Source organism: Danio rerio, chromosome 9 (genome assembly GCF_052040795.2).
Source record: "Danio rerio strain M-AB ecotype USA chromosome 9, GRCz13ab, whole genome shotgun sequence".
Lineage (NCBI taxonomy): Eukaryota > Metazoa > Chordata > Actinopteri > Cypriniformes > Danionidae > Danio > Danio rerio.
Genome location: NC_141029.1, coordinates 55,715,001 through 55,735,000, shown reverse-complemented (window position 1 = coordinate 55,735,000; position 20,000 = coordinate 55,715,001). Strand labels below are relative to the sequence as shown.

The following is a 20,000-nucleotide window of genomic DNA, read 5'->3' as shown; positions in this document are numbered from 1 at the left end:
GAACCAAAACATTTGACAAAAGTTATACAGTTTAAAAGCAAAGCTACAAAATACCAAGGAAATGTGTGTAAACTTTTGACTGTCTAGAAATTAATAAAAAATCCTCTAAAATTCTCTCATTATTCTGGCATTTTGCAAATGTCAATGGTTTAGGTAATCCTAAGGGATCAAAATAAACGTTTAGTATAAATTACCATCAGACATTTAAAAAAAATGATTGTATTCCTTTTTTAGAGTGTGTGTAAACTTCTGGTTTCAACTGTAAAATGCCAAACAATCTAAATGAATAAAACTTTAAAAAATGAAAATGAAAACAGAAAATATTTAAAAGAACGTACACTATTAATAAAAACCATTAAAGCAACTAAAACAACCCAGAAATACTGAAATAATGCTAAATTAAAAAGAAAAAGTTTTTAAAATTACCAACATAAAATTACCAAAACAAATTAAAAAAGAAAATATCAAACTTTATTTATTTATTTATTTATTTATTTATTCATTTATTTATTTATTTATTTATTTATTTATTTATTTATGCATTTTCATTCAGTTTATCTTAAAGCAATAAAAAAAACGAATAATAAAAAAGAAACGAATAATAGAAATGACAAACAAACAATACAAAATTTTATAAAACTAAAACTATGGAAAATATACACTCTAAAATATGTAAAGATAACGTTGACAACAGATATTTATATTTTGCTTTAATTTATTTTATTAGGTTTATCAGGTTTCAACCAAATTTAAGTTATACAAAGTTTTACTAAATGTCTAGTCAGTTTGATTGATGCAAGTTAATTAATAAGTGCAATAAGTACAATTTTATTCAACAAAACCAATTTAACGCAGCAAGATTTTTTTACAGTGTTGTAATAAAATAAATAATATTATTTATAATATTTATTTTTGATTTGTATCTCAGGCCATTAAATGAAAACAGCATAGAGTTGAATAGAAGTGTGCATCTTTTTTATTGTTATTATTTCAATGTGACTAAATTCAGCCCGGAGTGTCATATTGCTTAAATAAACATTAAAACACATTACAGTCCATCCGGAAAGAATTAATAGGGCTTTACTTTTTCCATATTGTTTTAATATTATAATAATTTTGACCTTAAAATGGCCTTTAAAAAAATTTAAAACTGCTTTCATTCTAGGCTAAATAAAACAAATCAGACTTTCTCCAGAAGTAAAAAATATTATCAGACATACTGTGAAAATATCCTTGCTCTGTTAATCATCCTTTGGAAAATATTTAGAAAAGAAAAGAAAATTCAAAGGGGGGCGAATTTTTCTGACTACAACTGTATGTTTTTACTTGTACAACAGGTCATTGATTAAAAACCGAATAGAGTAGAACACAATTTTGCATCTTTTAATATTATTGTTGTTGTTGTTGTTATTATTTATTTCTGTCATTATTATTATTATTAATATTATTATTATTATTATTATTATTTTTCATTGTTATTTTTTTATCATCATTATTATCATTATTATTTTTATCATCATTATTATATTTTTTATCATTATCATCATCATCATTATTATTATTATTATTATTTATTTTTTGTCATTATTATTAATATTATTATTTTTTCATTGTTATTATTATTTTTATCATCATTATCATTATTATTTTTATCATTATTTTTTATCATCATCATCATTATTACTATTATTATTATTAATATTTATTTTTATTATTATTATTATTATTATTATTTTATCATTATTATTACTATGATAATGATTATTACTATTATTCTTATTAATAATATCATCATTATCAATATTATTAGTATTATTATTATCATCATTATTATTTTTATCATCATTATTATTATTTTTAATTTTTATTATTTTATCATCATTATTATTTATTATTATTATTATTATTAATATTACTTTTGATCAATTATCATTATTATTTTTATCATCATCATCACTATTATTAGTTTATCTCTCATTATTATTTTTATTATTATTATTATTATTACTATTATTATAAATTTTTATCATTATTATTATTATTATTAATATGATTATGATTTATTACTATATATATATATATATATATATATATATATATATATATATATATATATATATATATATATATATATATATATATATATAATTTGACCATATTCATCCTGGACTGACATATTGCTTAATTGAACATTCAGATACACTATATATAATGTACTCTAAGAAATCTGCTCACATTTATTCCCACATTTGCATTAAAAACCACATCCATACGTGTTCAGCAGGAATGTAAAGTGATAATGTGTGGAACTGAGAGCAGGCCATGCTCAAATAATCCTGTTGAAAAATGAATAAATGAAGCTGTACAAATTGAAGTCGGCGAGGATTTTTTTTTTTTTTCCACCGACAATAATAATCATCATTATTATTTTTATTATGAGCGCTGGCAGAAATGCGGTGGGAGGGCGAAGAGGAGTTTTGGAGTAAATGAGAGCGCTTCATTAAGGCTGTAATCTGCAGGCCCGCCAGATCAGCTCTGTAATAAGCACAGAGAAAAAAATAATCTGCTTTATTGATAGGCATATGTAGGTTCGAGAGCTCCGACTGCCAGGTACTTATCTTTTTTAGCCCATGTGGCGCCTCATAGGAGGATATAATACTTTGTGACTTTCTCCTCGGGCTAAAAGTTCTTCAAATTCATTATTTGCTATTTCTCACTGATACGTTTTTACCCTCCGAAAAAAAATATAATATGATGGCAGACAATCTGTGCCAGCGGTTCTCTCCAACATGAACAAAAACATGATGTCAGCTGACAGGAGATTTGGCCAATATGCATATTTCTGTTTTATTTAATATATATTTCACACATCAATTTGAAAGGGGGATGTTTTTAATATGCTAACATGGAAATGTTATTTCAATAAAAGACTTCTTTTGAAAATCTCCCTAAATGAAATCTAGGACGCTGTTAAATGCTGCAGTTATCATGCTTTATTCGCTGAGAAGTTTTATTTCAGTTGTTTTTGTTAATTTTATCAGTTTATTTCCCTCAAATATGCCTACAGCCTACAGTTATTTGATAAATTATGTAAAAACTGAAAGAGCATGATCATTTCTGTCTTGCTCATTTTAAAATTGGTTAAAACATTTTATTTTTAGCTGTTTTTGCCTTTTTAATCAGTTTATTTTTTGATATTAGTTATTTTGAAGTCTTTGATATACCAATAGCCACATATCCACTGCATAACACACTCTTAAGAAATGCTGGGTTATTAAAACCCAAATTTGGTCAAATATGGACAAACCCAAACATTGGGTTTAATTTGGCCCTATTTATTTGGGTTAATTTGGTTTGGTCCAGAGTTGAAATAACCCAGCATGTTTTAGAGTGCATGATTTTTTGTTTGTGTATATTTCCATTCAAGATGCATCTTTTTAAAAAGTCTGCTCTATTATTATTTATTATTTGAATTATTATTTCAATAAAATACAGTGTTAATACTGCATTTATCATGCTTTATTTGCTGAGAAGTTGAAGATTTGTAACTTTTTTTTTTGCTTTTTTGATGTTTTATTGTTTTTGCAGCACTTTGACTGTCACTTTAACAATCTTATTATTAAATGTACCTGACAGAAACTAATAATGAATTCTTATTGTTTTTACATGATCAAAATAAATCGTAACACTTTACAGTACAATTCCATACAGTAGCATTATTAAAATATCTGTATATATATTATTTTAATATACAAACACGGTATGTTGTTTCAGTAAAATACTTTATTTTGAAAATAACCCTGAATGAAAGGAAGGACGCTGTTAAATGCTGCAGTTATTTTGCTTTTATTGCTGAGAAGTTGAAGATTTTCATTCTTCTTTGATTGTATTATTTTGTTGTTGTTGCAGTTCTTATATTTAAATAAGTATCACAAACTAATAATTAAGTATTTGATTTTTTATTGTCAAAAAACTATAATATTTTATAGTAAGATTCCATACAGGAACTTTATTAAGATATGAAGTTATGTCTGTTTGCATTATCAGAGAGAGCAGACACTAATAAAGTCATTAAAATGCAAACATGGAAATGTTATTTCAATAAAAGACTTCTTTTGAAAATCTCCCTAAATGAAATCTAGGACGCTGTTAAATGCTGCAGTTATCATGCTTTATTCGCTGAGAAGTTTTATTTCAGTTGTTTTTGTTAATTTTATCAGTTTATTTCCCTCAAATATGCCTACAGCCTATAGTTATTTTCATAAATTATGTAAAAACTGAAAGAGCATGATCATTTCTGTCTTGCTCATTTTAAAAAAAGTTAAACATTTTATTTTTAGCTGTTTTTGACGTTGTCTTTAATCAGTTTATTTTTTAATATTAGTTATTTTGAAGTCTTTGATATACCAATAGTCACATATCCACTGCATAACACACTCTTAGGAAATGCTGGGTTATTTAAACCCAAAGTGGGTCAAATATGGACAAACCCAAACATTGGGTTTAATTTGGTCCTATTTATTTAGTTTAAAAATGTAACCCAGCAGTTGGTTTAGTCCAGAGTCAGGTTGAAATAACCCAGCATGTTTTAGAGTGCATGATTTTTTGTTGTGTATATTTCCATTCAAGATGCATCTTTTTAAAAAGTCTGCTCTATTATTATTTATTATTTGAAATATTATTTCAATAAAATACAGTGTTAATACTGCAGTTATTATGCTTTATTTGCTGAGAAGTTGAAGATTTGTAACTTTTTTTTTTTGCTTTTTTGATGTTTTATTGTTTTTGCAGCACTTTGACTGTCACTTTAACAATCTTATTATTAAATGTACCTGACAGAAACTAATAATGAATTCTTATTGTTTTTACATGATCAAAATAAATCGTAACACTTTACAGAACAATTCCATACAGTAGCATTATTAAAATATCTGTATATATATAATTTTAATATACAAACACGGTATGGTGTTTCAGTAAAATACTTTATTTTGAAAATAACCCTGAATGAAAGGAAGGACGCTGTTAAATGCTGCAGTTATTTTGCTTTTATTGCTGAGAAGTTGAAGATTTTCATTCTTCTTTGATTGTATTATTTTGTTGTTGTTGCAGTTCTTATATTTAAATAAGTATCACAAACTAATAATTAAGTATTTGATTTTTGATTGTCAAAAAACTATAATATTTTATAGTAAGATTCCATACAGGAACTTTATTAAGATATGAAGTTATGTCTGTTTGCATTATCAGAGAGAGCGGACACTAATAAAGTCATTAAAATGCAAACATGGAAATGTTATTTCAATAAAAGACTTCTTTTGAAAATCTCCCTAAATGAAATCTAGGACGCTGTTAAATGCTGCAGTTATCATGCTTTATTCACTGAGAAGTTTTATTTCAGTTGTTTTTGTTAATTTTATCAGTTTATTTCCCTCAAATATGCCTACAGCCTATAGTTATTTTCATAAATTATGTAAAAACTGAAAGAGCATGATCATTTCTGTCTTGCTCATTTTAAAAAAAGTTAAACATTTTATTTTTAGCTGTTTTTGAAAATGTCTTTAATCAGTTTATTTTTTAATATTAGTTATTTTGAAGTCTTTTGATATACCAATAGCCACATATCCACTCCATAACACACTCTAGGAAATGCTGGGTTATTTAAACCCAAAGTGGGTCAAATATGGACAAACCCAAACAATGGGTTTAATTTGGCCCTATTTATTTGGTTTAATTTGGTTTAGTCCAGAGTCAGGTTGAAATAACCCAGCATGTTTTAGAGTGCATGATTTTTTTGTTTGTGTATATTTCCATTCAAGATGCATCTTTTTAAATAGTCTGCTCTATTATTATTTATTGTTTGAAATATTATTTCAATAAAATACAGTGCTAATACTGCAGTTATTATGCTTTATTTGCTGAGAAGTTGAAGATTTGTAACTTTTTTTTGTTCTTATATTTAAATAAGTATCACAAACTTATAATTAAGTATTTGATTTTTGATTGTCAAAAAACTATAATATTTTATAGTAAGATTCCATACAGGAACTTTATTAAGATATGAAGTTATGTCTGTTTGCATTATCAGAGAGAGCAGACACTAATAAAGTCATTAAAATGCAAACATGGAAATGTTATTTCAATAAAAGACTTCTTTTGAAAATCTCCCTAAATGAAATCTAGGACGCTGTTAAATGCTGCAGTTATCATGCTTTATTCGCTGAGAAGTTTTATTATGCTTTATTCTAGTAGTTTTTGTAAATTTTATCTGTTTATTTCCCTCAAATATGCCTATAGCCTCAGTTATTTTATAAATTATGGAAAATCTAAAAGAGCGTGATCATTTCTGTCTTGCTAGTTTTAAAATAGGTTAAACTTTTTTTGCTGTTTTTGCCTCTTTAATCAGTTTATTTTTAGTTATTTTGAAGTCTTTGGTATACCAGTAGCCAAATCTCCACTGGATAACACACTCTAAAGCCTGGTTTATACTTCTGCGTCAAGTGACCGGCGTAACCGACGGCGCATGCAACGCGCAGCTGTGCGTTTATACCTCTGCTCGCTGTCTCTATTGGTCTGCATTAACACTTCCAAAACGCTAGTTGGCAGTGAGGTGTTAAGGCTGCTTTATACTTCTGCGTCAAACGCCGGCGTATGCTACATCGTTGACGCATAGCCCTTCGCCATGGCCGTCGGCTTCGCTGATGTGCACCTCTCAAAAAATGTAACTACACGTCGCAACAATCGGGACCGAGAGCCGCGCGAATGACGCAAGTCCAATGGAGCGATTGTTTACAAGTGTGGAGTCCCGTAAAGGAGCTCCAGATGGAAAGTTTTGTTTTGTGTTTACCTCATAGTTAAAGTTGTTGCACGTCCGCCGGTTCCTGTCTCAAAATGAGCGAGTTTGAGCCACTTGTAAGTAGTATAAATGCACAGCTACGCGCGTTGCATGCGCCGTTGGTTACGGCGGTCACTTGACGCAAAATAGTAAACCAGGCTTTAATGTGTCTCTGGGTCGTTTCTTCGTCTGTGTTTTGTTCTTTCTGAACACTTCCTGAATGTACAAGTGTACAATCCCTCCATCGGGCTCGTGCTGCTTTCGGTCCCGCCCAGACTCGTCAACGCTACCAAGCCGACCAATCACAGAGCTTGCGCTACGCGTTGTTGCGATGTGTAGTTACTTTTTTTGAGAGGTGCACATCAGCGATGCTGATGGCCACGGCGTTGTGCAATGCGTCAACGCCGAAGGCTGCGCCGTAGCATACGTGTGCGCTTGACGCAGAAGTATAAATCAGCCTGTAGAAATGCTGGGTTCTTTAAACGCAAATTGGATCAAATATGGACACACCCAAACACTGGGATAAATTTGGTCCTATTTGTTTAAAGGTGCAGTAGGTGATTGATTGTCTTCAGAAGCATTTTTTGTTGTGCTGGTTGAAAGTCTCTTCACAGTCTAATAGTAATGATTACAGTAAATAATTTAATTGTGTTTTTGTATTTTTATATTGTGGATAAGGCATAAAACTAAAAAATGTTCATCCAATTAAATAGAGTCGGGCCGACATCCCGATAAGCAGCTCAAACTGTCAGTCAACAAATGCAGATTTGGGCTTTTGCGCATCTCTGGTCACGCAGATCCGCCATTAGCGTGTGCATGCCTGCCACACGTGCATGCCTAGATGAGCGACACGTGCACACGAGACTGTCACGCCCCATTTATACGGGACTTCAGCGTCAACGCTTGACTGAGGCCGTGTCTGATGTTGGGGCTGAAGCGATCGTCATAGAAGCGTCAGCCAATGAAATTCAGTCAACATTAGGCCACTGGCTGCGTCCGAATATATATTCGTATTTTGAGTGAGATGTTTCAGAAATCCTGTGACGTGAAAAGATTTTGAGTAAACAGCTGGAAAACACTAGAACACAGTGAAGAACACAATTGTCTGTGGGTGGGGTCTCTAGGGGAGACGCATCCGTTATATGTATATACTTTTTCATGTTAACAGACGTTAATTTTTTGTATTGTTTATTTGTAACTGTTATAAACATTTTAGTCTTATTTTTATTTTTTGAATGCATTTCATTTTAGCTAACAAGTATTGCCATATTAATCTTATTTAAATTCAACTAAATTGCATTTGGGTCAGCATGCACAGTGCATTTTTTGGGCACACTTTACAATAAGGTTCATTAGTTAATGTTAATTAATGCATTTACTAAAATGAACAAACAATGAACAATACATTTACTACTGTATTTATTCATGTTAGTAAACGTTAGTTAATGAAAATACAGTAGTTCATTGTTAGTTCATGTTTACTCATGGTGCATTTATTACTATTAACTAATGTTAACAAGCATGGACATGTTAATAATGCATTAGTAAATGTTCAATTATGATTAATAAATGCTGTACATGTGTTGTTCATGATTAATTTATGTTAGTAAATGCAACTATTGAACCTTATTGTAAAGTGTTACCTATTTTTTATTTGTTAACAGGCATTATTAGTTTTATTTTTATTAGTATTTGTATTATATATGTATATCTTTATAGTATTTTATTTATTTTTGCAGTATTGTTATTACACTATAATTTATTTGTTTATTAATGCTATTTATTAGAGATAACAAATATTGCCTTATTATTCTTATTTGCATTTAGCAAAATTGCGTTTGGTTCAGCATGCAGAGTACATTTTTTATTTTTAGGTTCATGTTAACAGACATTAGTTTTTTGTTTTGTTTATTTATAACTGTTATAAACATTTTTGTCTTATTTTTATTTTTCAAACGCATTTCATTTTAGCTAACTAACAATTGCCATATTAATCTTATTTGATTTTAACAACATTTCATTTGGGTCAGGATGCACAGTGCATTTTTTCTTTGTAACAGGCATTATTAGTTTTTAATTATTTCCTTTTATTTATTTAGTATTTGTATGTGTATATATATATATATATATATATATATATATATATATATATATATAAAATAAATATATATAAAATAAATATATATAAAATAAATAAAATACCATAAAAATATATGTATATATGTATATTTTTTATGGTATTTTATTTATTTTTGCAGTATTGTTATTATACTATAATTTGTAAATTAATGCATTTTATTAGAGATAACAAATGTTGCCATATTATTATTATTATTATTATTTGCATTTAGCAAAAGTGCGTTTGGGTTAGCATGCACAGTGCATTTTTTTAATTTATGTTAACAGACATCATTATTCGTTTTTGTATTCATAATTGTTATACTTTTTTTTCCTTATTTTTATTTATTAAATGCATTTTATTACAGCAAATACATATTGCCATATTAATCTTATTTGCATTTTGCAAAATTGCATTTGCGTCAGCACATGCATGATGCATTTCTCATGTCAACATCTAAAAGACTCAATCCACTGAATGTATCTCTTGCTGCAATAGCACACACACACACACACACACACACACACACACACACACACAAAACCTGCACGTTAATCTATTTATTTTTTATTTTTTTCCCTCCCGCAGATGTGTCTGTGGGCGAGGATGAGCGGCCGGTTTGTTTGGCGCCGGAGTGTCACCATCTCACCGTGAGTGTGTGTCTCTTTCTCATTTCCATCGTGTGATTGTGTGTGTCCTGCAGGCGGGTCTCATTGTGCGCAACACACCTCGACACAAACTTCTCTTTTAAGTGCAGAGTTCAGACTTCAGAGACGTGCGCTGTTTATGTGAGTGTAGATCTCATTTCTGTCAGTGACCCAGGGCACAGCGACACCCAGCAGTTCTGAAGACGCCGATTTGACACGTCCAGATGTTGCGCTAAAGGTGCAAGGCCTGATAATTTTGGGGCTTTTTTTTGCACCTCCTCGAAGCAAGGAAGGAAATGTGGCCGAGATTACAGGTAATACAGTCCATTGCCCCCATAAACATGCTTGACACAAGGCCCCGGTGATGGAGCGATTGCTCCGGGAGACACTTTTTCACACTTTAATTTGCCTTAAATGAGCTGCAGAAGTGCGCCAGGGCTTCCAGAGACTGTAAAACACCTCTGCAGACCAGAATGACAGGGAATTACATCATTCCTGAGATTGCTTTAAGAAACTTCAGCTTTTGAGCAGAGCGTTTCTTTTGTGATTATATCACTGTCATTTTTGAGCAGCTCGTAAATATACTGTTAAAAAAAAGCTGGACTCCACTTAGTCAACTTGTCTTGGGACAACAAGAAGAATTTAAGTTAACTTAGAAGTTTTTAGGCTGATTGAACATAAAATTATTAAGTTGCCCCCCAAAAACCTCAAGATTTGGGTTTCAGCTCATTTTAAAGAGCCCCTATTATGCATTAAAAAGGGTCATCTTTTGGTTTGGGGGTCTCTAACAACCATACCTGTCAACATTGGGATGTGAAAATAAGGGATATGCCCACCATAATAAGGGATCCCCCCCCCCAAAAAAAATCCCCAAATTACTAAATGTTCATTTGGAGGCTGTAACGAGGAGACTGACACGGAGGGATCCATTATGCAGTATTTATTAATCACAACTTCACTCAAACACACAATATGCACCTGGGTGCACACACACATCCACAGTAGTAGTAATGGTTTCAAGAATGACGGTGAACAGACACAGAGTGAGTTACCAGGCATGAGTAGAGAGCAGTGGGCGTGAATCAGAGTCCGTGTATCAGGCTTGGGTCGAGGGCAGGCAGCGAGAATCAGGAGTCCGTATATCAGGCGTGGGTCGTAGGGCAGGCAGAAGGCGAAGCAAAGTAAGAGACAGGCTGGAGTCGTACACAAGAGATCAGGCTGGATATAACGCTCAGTAATGCTGGCCGGGGCTGAACAAGACTTCGCACTGACTGAGTGTTTGAGTGCGGCTTAAGCCTAGTTCACACTACAGGATTTTAAACATCAGCAGATCGCTGTGCCGTTCACACTACATGACTTGACTTTGTGTCTTTTGATCTCTGTGGTGTTCACACTACGCAACACTCCGTGAACGATCCACAAGAGGGGGGTCACACACTACATGATCTGACAACATCTCATTCCCCATCAGCTCATTCAAGCTACCAAACCACAGCCGATGAAAATTTGAGGGAGGAGTCGTCAGAAAAAGCTGAACACTATTGGCTGCTTGTTTGCTGATTACATCACTGACAGCGTTTCAAGCTTTGGAGAAAGCTTTTAAAAACATCGTCAAATCAGCTGATTTATCAGCGGATTAATCACTCATCTGCAGGGTTTGAGTGGATAGATACACAGAGTTTTTAATTTTTGTAATTTTATAACTCTTTGAAATAAAACTAACATATTTATAACACCCTGCCGTTTTCTAACTATCAGTGTATTTCTTTCTGACATTGTTATTTTTTTTATTACAAAACAGTAAAGAACTGAGCATTTCAGCCTTAAATTACCATATTGGTTAAAATGACTGCATGCATGTCTGATACTTTTCGCTGTGACTTTAAATATGTGTGCATTTTCATGCCTGGCAACTTCCTGCTAACATAAACAAAACTTTCTGATGGCAAAAACATCAATTTACTTTAGATATATTTAAAAACAACATATTCTGTGCTGTGAAATAGCTCCTGTTTGAAAGTGAAAATGAAAGCCAAGCCTTTAAGTGTTTTAGTATCTTAACTACATATTTATAGGCTGTATTACCAAAAAAATATTATATTTTTAGGGTAATGGTGTCATTAAATATGATGCCAGACATTCAAAGCTTAATTTTAATATCTCAATAATAGCTTTGAATGTAAATATGTTGTGACAATATGGCGTTTTATATGAGAACGGTCAGAATGAGCAGTATGGTAATTCTAATAGTTACAAAATTCTAGTTCCACTGTTAATATATCCTCCTCTCATGTCTGTGCTAACGCAGAATGAAGCGAGTGCACTGATGCCCATTCTGACCAATCACAGATGTTTCTGCTGAGCTCCTGAACACACAGCCATTCAGCTCATGCTGATATGCTCTCTCATTGGCTGCAGCTTGTCACTACATCTGACCACACGTGGGGTTGAGTCGGCCGACTGCTCTGGAATATTTAGCATGCTGAATGTTGGATTTCCGTCTGCGAGGTGTCGGCGACGCGTCAGCGAGCCTCGTTGATGCGTTGCTCAGTAGTTCACACATAAAGAGCGGCGAGCGCCGAGCACCCGCAGATTTCTTCCCGATCACAGCCCGATCTGTCGGCGAGCTCGTTAACTTCCAAATCGGGCTCAAATCAGGCTTAAAATCCTCTAGTGTGAACTAGGCATTATATGAGGTACGTGGGTCGTTAACCAGATTCAGATCAGGTGTATGCGCAATCAGTGTAGATGGATGATGTAATGCTAAAAGTCCGGAGATGGCGGCCTCTGCTGGCCAGCGAGGGGAATGACCGGGACCGAGTCGGTGACAGAGGCGTTTCGTTTTAAATAAACCGTTAAATAGTCAGTAATATGTTTTAGTTTATTATTATTAACAAAAGAAAAATAAATATATGTATTAGCAGCAAATACATTAGCAAACAGTTCAGCTTATTAAAATTAATAGCTATTATGATGACATAGAATCAAGCTAGAATCTCCACTGTACAACTTATACATTCTGATTAAAGAGCAACGAATGAATCTCTTATTTATTAAGATTTTTTTATTACATTAAATAAGAGGTGCCACTTTAAAAATGCACAAATCTAACGTTATAATGAAAGCATTTGACTGCTTTCCTTACATTTTATGCTCATTTAAGACTAAATTAGTTGTGTTTGGAAAAAAAAACACCAAGATCGACATCCTTATATGTTATTATTATTAGTTATGTGTGTATGTCTGTTTAAACACGCACCCAAAAGCCAGACTTTCTCTCCGCTTCAAATCGTTTGGGAAACAGCGTCTGTTTATCACTATGGAGCGCGTCAGCTGACTGTCATGCACCATTATATGACTGATTTGAGGATTGTATAGGATGGGCGACGGCACCTGTAATCAAAAGGAAATGGAAATCGCGCCGTTTTTAATATTTATTTATAAGTGTTTTCATTTCTAAACAAAGCGAAAGCACAGAAGACTCACGTTTTAGAGTATGGGGCGACCCGTGGTGGTTCGGCAGTATGAGTTGCATATAGGGAGGCTCGGCTGTTTAGAGAAAGACTGGAAATATGGGAGAAATACGGGAAAATACCTTTACGGGATGATAGCGGGATAGAACAGTAAATTACGGGAGAATCCTGGAAAAACGGGAGGGTTGACAGGTATGCTAACAACATGCTGATCTGCATGCAAGGTCAAAAAACACTTTCAATGTCTTATAATATGCCTTTATTTTAACCTAATTATCCCAATGACTCCAGTATGATTCGTTCAGCCATTCATTTGTTCCCAGACTCCTCCTTAGTGTGATGTTAATCTGCACTGATTGGTCCGATGACCCAGTCTGTTGTGATTGGTCGACTGCGCTCAGTGTGAGATGGAGGGAAATGTGGTTGATTGATGTGTTATTTTTGCAGGTGTGAAGCTCTGTATTTATACACTGAATACTGTCTCAGAGGAAGTTAAAATTTGGAAATATATTTTAGTCTGTTTTGTAATGGTATGCACAGTATGTATCATATTGTCGTAGGTATATTGTTGTATATACAGTTGAAACCAGAAGATTATACGCACTCTAAAAAAAGGAGCATAACCATTTTTAAAAAAATGTCTAATGGTAAATCATACTAAACGTTTACTAGTTTAGGTCCGTTAGGATTACCTAAATGATTTACATTTTTTTTTATAATTTTTATTAATTTCTAGACAGTCAAAAGTTTACACACATTTCCTTGGTATTTTTGTAGCTTTGCTTTTAAACTGTATAACTTTGGTCAAATGTTTTGGGTCTCCTTCCACAAGCTTCTCACAATAGTTTGCAGGAATTTTGGCCCATTCCTCCTGACAGAATTGGTGTAACTGAGTCAGATTTGTAGGCTGTCTTGCTCACACAAGCTTTTTCAACTCTGCCCACATATTTTCTATAGGATTGAGATCAGGGCTTTGTGATGGCCACTCCAAAACATTCACTCTGTTGTCCTTAAAGCACATTTGAACTAATTTGGCAGTATGTTTAGGGTCATGGTCTGTTTGGAAGACCCATTTGTGGCCAAGTTTTAATTTCCTGGCTGATGTCTTGAGATGTTGCTTCAGTATTTCTCCATAATGTTCTTTCTTCATGATGCCGTCTATGCTGTGAAGTGGACCAGTCCCTCCTGCAGCAAAACAGCCCCACAACATGATGCTGCCGCCCCCATACTTCACAGTTGGGATGGTGTTCCTAGGCTTGTAAGCTTTCCTCTTTGTCCTCCAAATGTAACACTGGTCATTATGGACAAACAGTTCAATCTTCGCTCCATCAGAGCACAGGACATGTCTCCAATATTAGTGTTTTCCCAGTGTAATTCAGCAAATTGTAATCTGGCTTTGTTGTTGATTCTGGCTTGTTGATCTTCCCATGTTGTCACACAAGGAAGCAGTGTGTTTGAGCTTTTCCTTCAATACTATTCTACAGTTGTGCCTCACATTAACTCAAATGTTGTCAATTAGCCAATCAGAAACTTCCAAAACCTTGACACCATCATCTGAGCTTTTTCAAAAGCAGAATAATCTTATTGCATGTAAACTTGACTGTCAAGAAAAGTTATAACAATTTCTCAAAACATCTCTCTCTCATTATTCTGCTATTAAGCAGAACAGAAACACCTGTGATAATCCTAACTCACCCAAAAGAAAAAGTTTAGTCACATTAACATCTGACCTTTTTAAAGAGAAAAATGCCCACTATGGCTTATCAACAAGTAGTCAGAGTGCAAAGAGTATGAGAAAGCCCAACGTAGGAGTGCATTAAAGCAATGCAGTTAAACACCAGCATTTTGCTATATTCTTAACCATGACACATACTCTGTATTAATCTACACAGTGGCAAAAGCTGAACTATTTCGAGCCTTAACAGCTGCACGTGTGTAAGAACAGCTGAAGGTGGCCATAGCCTGGAGAAGCTTTACAAACTTAGGGTACATTATACTTGCCAGTACCAGGCTAAGAAGAATTCCTCTATTCCAGGGATTCTCAACCGGTGGGCCGTGGCCTACTAGTGGGCTTAAGCGATCCTGCAGGTGGGCCGCGAGATAGCTTAAAATTAACTTAAATATTATACTATAATTATTTAATTTCATTTATCAAATATGCCATATTAAATGATAATAGTTATGGCATTTCCCGATTTCTGTGATTGAACAGGCTAATTCAGACTCCTTGCAAAAACAGCCTCACTGTTAATTACAGACATCCATGTGGCTTAGGGCCTTCTCACACTATGCTATCCAAACCGTGCCCAGGCCCGTTTCCCGGATCGTTTGAGAAGTGTGAGTGCGCTGAATCAGGCCCGGGCACGGTTCACTTGGCCGGCCCTGGCCCAGTTGAAAGAGGTGTGCCTGAGCGCGGTTCACTTGGGCTTTGGCGCGGAATGCTTGTAGTGTGAGTGCAAAATGCGCCAAAGCCCGGAACTGAAAGCGAGACGTGACTTTTAAGGTGTTGTTTCATATGGATTTATTAATCATTCTTACTGTTCAATGAACGCAAACTGCCGTAGTTTATTAAATACGCAAACCTCTTACTGCATGACAGCTGCGCACCTTCAGCAGACCTCCTCATTCCTGCAACACGAGAGCTTTATGACTGTTTATGAGCGTCAAAAGTGGCGGATCTGTTCGGCGAAATATCTGACTGCGTGTCACCGCATCGCTAAAGACTGTTTGGTGAAATATTTGACTGCATGTCACCGCATATCATACGACTTAAACGATATAACTAGAGAAATCTCCACTGTGTTGAGCGAGAGTGCTTGCTGAACAGCGCAGCAGCGATGACGTAAGCGTGCCCAGGCCCGATTGTATGCGAGTATAGCCGTCGGGGGAGACGGGAGGGGGATAAGCGTGCTTTGGTCCTGTTCAAGGCAACTGTACATAGTGTGAGTACAGCCTTAAATTTCCAACCACTGCATGTCAACTGGGACCACAGTCTTGTATAAAGCAAGCAGTCACACAAATGTAAAGGTAACAATGATCATAATAACCAGCTCGTGCGTGCCTCACGTCTGCGACTCGTACTGCATCACAGTTGCACAAGTCCGTTGATATCAAATCAAATCACTTTTATTGTCACATCATCAGCAGCACGTGTGCTATGAGGAGTGAAAAGCCTAGGTGCTGGCTCCAGACAGTACAAAATACAGATCAAATACAACAGCATACTCCCCAAAAAAATAAATAATAATAATTAAATAAAATAACACAATGTAAAATTGACAGCGGTATGTGCAATGAATAGGTGTACCCATAGTTGTGGGCAGTATTGTTTCTAGTATGAATTGGTTAAAGTGCAGTGCATGCTACATATACAAACTATGCGTGCTCTCTCAGTGTGAACACTTGAAAATATCTGCACAGTTGTCCAAATGAATGTCCTGCGAGTGTTTTATAACGTACGCGCGTCTGTACAGTATAATCCAGCGAGACTCGGTGGTGTTTCAGTAGTGAACAGCTATTCACTGTTCCTGTCAGTGAACTCCATTAATGTGCAGCTACAAGCCAAACCGCCTTCAGATCGTTATGTTTCAACAGATTTAGGGTTTTTTAAACTTTATTGTGCATTTAGGGTCAGGGTCATGTTTTTTATTAATGTATAATGATCAATAGATGAATAGAAGTCAGTCTAATTCATTGCAGCAGCAGTTTTTTTGTCATCTCCTGTAGTCCTGTCAGGCTCCTTTACTGAAGAAAAGACCCAAATACTCTGCTGTTGTAAAGAATAACTGAAGAGTTCAGCAGCGTTGAACCTGTCTGCATTTAAAGAAATAGAATACAATTATTATATTTTATATATTTAAAAACTATTTTTGGAGAAAAAGGTGGAGAACCCCTGCTCTATACCTTTGTGAAGGAATCGAGGATTTAGAAAAGGTGAATATGCGGTTGGTGCAAAACTACAAAATGTGAATTGGGTAGTTTTTTTTATTTATTTATTTTCTGTCCTGTCTTCTTTGACATATTTATATGCCTATATTACACTAAAGCAGTGATTGGTTAGTGATCAGCTATGAAATGAGTGTGTGAGTGGGTGAATAAATGTAGCATTTTGATTGGTTGTGTTTGGAAAAGGAAAGCAAGTAGTTTCCTGTTAGATTTGTGTTTTAAGTGTGTTTGATTTTTATTTATTTTTTTGTCATGTATTTTTAACAGAAATATTCTGTAAACTGAATTTACGAATGTACTGTAAAATGTTAAAAACAGTAGCCAATACCACAGCTGCCTGTATTTTTCCGTAAAATCAAGAAAGGAAAAAAAAAAACAGCAAAAAGTTTTTTGTATCACCATTGTGGAGGATAGTAGCGTCTGTGTTCAAGTCCAAGATGAACGGAGAGTATTTGATGTTATGCTGCATCTTCTTTTGTTTAAAGGTATCTATGTAGTTACTAATGCAGTGACAATCTGTTTGTTAATTGCAATCACACATGAACACATTATTGCATCTAATGACTTTACATTTTTGTGCACAAAGCTATGATTTTGTAAACTGATCATTGGATCAGTTCATGAAATACGGTTATTTTTTCATAAATTTATACAGCTCTATTAAACTTCCATATTTTTCACACTAAAATTTAGGCAACCACAGCTGCTGGTGTTTTTTCCCTAAATTTAACATATATTTTACACTATAAGAGTTTGCTAATTAACACTCAGTGTTGATAACGTTAAGACTTTCAAATGTGTTATTTTTAACATTTTTTTTTTACAATTACTTGTATTTCAGACACAATTTCTACAACATATAACTGATGCACCAACCCCCTAAACCAACTCTGCTAAACTACAAGCACAATTCCTGCTTTAAACTCAAATTGCAGGTTTAAAACACACTTTTTTTAAAACACTACACACAATTCTCTGCATTTTGCACAATTTTTATGCAGAAAATATTTTGTTTTCACCAGGAACACACTGTCATTCACAATTGTAAAGTCAGTTGTCCTACTTTGCATACTAACTCATCACATGAGTAAACAGCTGTCACACAGAATTGCAATGTAGATATCAGAGCTCATCTGGATCACAACTAGTTTACTGCACACCCATGTTTTTTAGTTGTGTATCTCTCCCTCCATATTCTCCATTCCTCAAACCTTTTGAGGAATTTTGTTTTTTCTGCCTGGAGATGAAAAGTGTATGACCAAAATCCACACACACGTATACCCTTTTCTCCAAGTTATAGCAGTTGATGCTTTTCGTGGCTGGATTTGCCATGCAAGGTGACATTTCCCCCACTGCTTGGCCAGACCAAAACAGAAAAGAGGATGCAGTATAGCTGTTTTTTTTATTATTATTTTTTATTTATTTTTTTTTTTTTACTGTAACTGTATTCAGTAAATACTTCTGTTGATGGTGTATGTAGACCACGTTATCTGCAACTTTGTGTTGGTTGGGATGAACACTGTGTACACTGTATTTGTGGGAAAAATACAGTGAAATATATTTGGTATTTGTTTGTTTTGTATAAAACAATATTCTGAAATATGTTACAATGCACTTCTGTAGGCCTGTACTGTCTGTAGTAAGGGTAACACTGAACAAAAAAAGGCTTACAGTAAGTCATTATGATGAATGGAGAAGAAGAGGTCATAGTGTTTTACATTGAGCTCATCAGTGTTCAACTGATCTTATAAATGTCTCTTGATGTGATGGTTTGTGTGTGTCATTTAAAAACACAAGACCATTTTGAGAAGAAATCACATTGTTTTGAACTTAGAGTTTAATTTTGCAGAAGAATTGAAGAGTTTTGCCCAATGTGTGTGTGTGTTTTGTGATCTGTGTGTAGAGTTCTGACAATATGAGACCTGCTCTTAGAAAATGTGTGTAAACAATTGGAAAAATCTGTAATAGTGGTTCCCATACAAACTCTAAGGGGGTGTTAATTTTAACTCTAAGGTAGTTAAATGAACTATCTAAAATTTGCAGCGTATAGAATTGTGTGTAGTGTTTTGAAAATAAGTGTTTTATGCGATGAAAACTGAGTTAAGGTCTGAGAAACAGCATCTGGTTGTGGAGATTTGAGATGTAGTTTTGTATTTTGAGTGAGATGTTTCAGAAATCCTGTGACGTGAAAAGATTTTAAGTAAACAGCTGGAAAACACTTGAACACAGTGAAAAACACAATTGTCTGTGAATGGGGTCTCTGGGGGAGAAGCATCCTTTGCCTGGAGAACCATCATGCAGGCACACTGTACACTGAAAAAAGTGTTGCATGCAAAACTGTTGCAAACAGTTTATTTGTGTTGAATTTAAACAAACAAATTAAAGTTTAATAATGTTCAACTTAATTTGTTTGTTTAAATTCAGCGCAAATAAATTGTTTACAACAACTTAATGTTAAAAAATTGAGTAAATCCAAGGAATCATCTTTGAATGATTTTTTTCAGTGTAGGGTTGGCCATCACACTTTACAGTACTAGGCTGAGAAGAACTGCTCAATTCTTTTTTAGAGGAAGTTATCATTTAAAAAAGGTGAATATGGGAGTAGATAAAACAAATTGTGAACGGTGGAAATCCAGTTTTTATTTGGACCAGAACAGCCTGTTGTCCCATCACATTTGGCCTATACTAGAGTAAAGCAGTGATTGGTTAGGGATCAGCTTTGAAATGAGTGTGTGCACATGTGAGGAGTGTGTGACCGGGTGATTAAAGGTGCAGTAGGTGATCTTCCACAATGCTAACAGCTTAGCATAAAGCTCTGAATCACAGTCCCTCCCCTGCCGTCTAGAGCCACACCTCCTTAAATACAAGCTCAGCCAGACTGATCTCATGAGAAAACGCAAGTATTTTACGTTTTGCCAGTTTAGTGGCGAATTCGTACGAGTTCAGTCGTACGAAATGGTACGATTTTAAAAAGGAGGCGT

General features: G+C 34.2%; 2 long non-coding RNA genes across 15 annotated transcripts in view; one reads left to right on the top strand and one right to left on the bottom strand.

Moving 5' to 3' along the window:
- LOC147842463 (uncharacterized) overlaps positions 1–20,000 on the bottom strand; it is a 758,429-nt gene that overhangs the window by 275,453 nt on the left and 462,976 nt on the right. The window lies entirely within an intron of this gene.
- LOC147842465 (uncharacterized) overlaps positions 1–20,000 on the top strand; it is a 180,099-nt gene that overhangs the window by 67,694 nt on the left and 92,405 nt on the right. For 6 of the 14 annotated variants that reach the window (XR_015500033.1, XR_015500034.1, XR_015500043.1 and 3 more), the window contains one exon: positions 9,543–9,604. This is a non-coding gene — a long non-coding RNA (uncharacterized LOC147842465). Of the gene's footprint in view, positions 1–9,542; positions 9,605–9,711; positions 10,406–20,000 lie in introns of those variants that run through there. The other 8 variants (XR_015500042.1, XR_015500045.1, XR_015500039.1 and 5 more) reach the window with 4 other exon arrangements.